We start from the raw sequence: 724 nt of genomic DNA on the forward strand, positions 1-724 counted from the left end.
AAGCACAGTTCAATAATATTTTAAGATGTAAGAATTAAGCATCTAGGTCGGTCGTTCCGAGTGAGTAGTTTTTGTAGTGTATTACTACGCAGTGTGATCAGGTTACTATCAGTTCCCACGTGCTGAGATTCTATGAACACCTGTGTTATGCATTTATGAATGTAATTTTTGTCAATGGGTCTAAGCATACAGAATGTAAATATTGGGTAATTAGACGCGCCGTATCCGGGTGGTTATAAGCAATGTGTCTAGTAATACAAGTACATATGGTGGGGAGCTCGACAACTGACCTAGAATGGGTGAGGCTATATCGTCTAGTCATCAGTTTCCGCGCGTTATGTATACGTATATATCAAGCTATATCTCGTAACTACGTGACATGCTCGGCTGCTGGGCACAACACAAGGATATTTTAGACGTTTGGCCATCGTCTGTAAACTGACACAAAAATTACCGGAAGTTCGTTTGGAAAACATAAGAATTAATTAATATGCAGTTTTGCTTGATGCACTTTTTATCTTGCTCAAAATGAGCCCATACCTACGGAGCCCCCGAAGGGACATGGTAAAACATTTACTAAACCGTGCGCACGGATTAACAAACTGTGCACACGGATTAACAAACAGTGCACACGGATTACGAAACCGTGCGCACGGATTACCAAACCGTGCACACGGATTGACAAACCGTGAGCACGGATTACTAAACCGTGCGCACGGATTAC

The sequence above is a fragment of the Mizuhopecten yessoensis genome, unplaced genomic scaffold (genome assembly GCF_002113885.1).
Source record: "Mizuhopecten yessoensis strain PY_sf001 unplaced genomic scaffold, ASM211388v2 scaffold2699, whole genome shotgun sequence".
Lineage (NCBI taxonomy): Eukaryota > Metazoa > Mollusca > Bivalvia > Pectinida > Pectinidae > Mizuhopecten > Mizuhopecten yessoensis.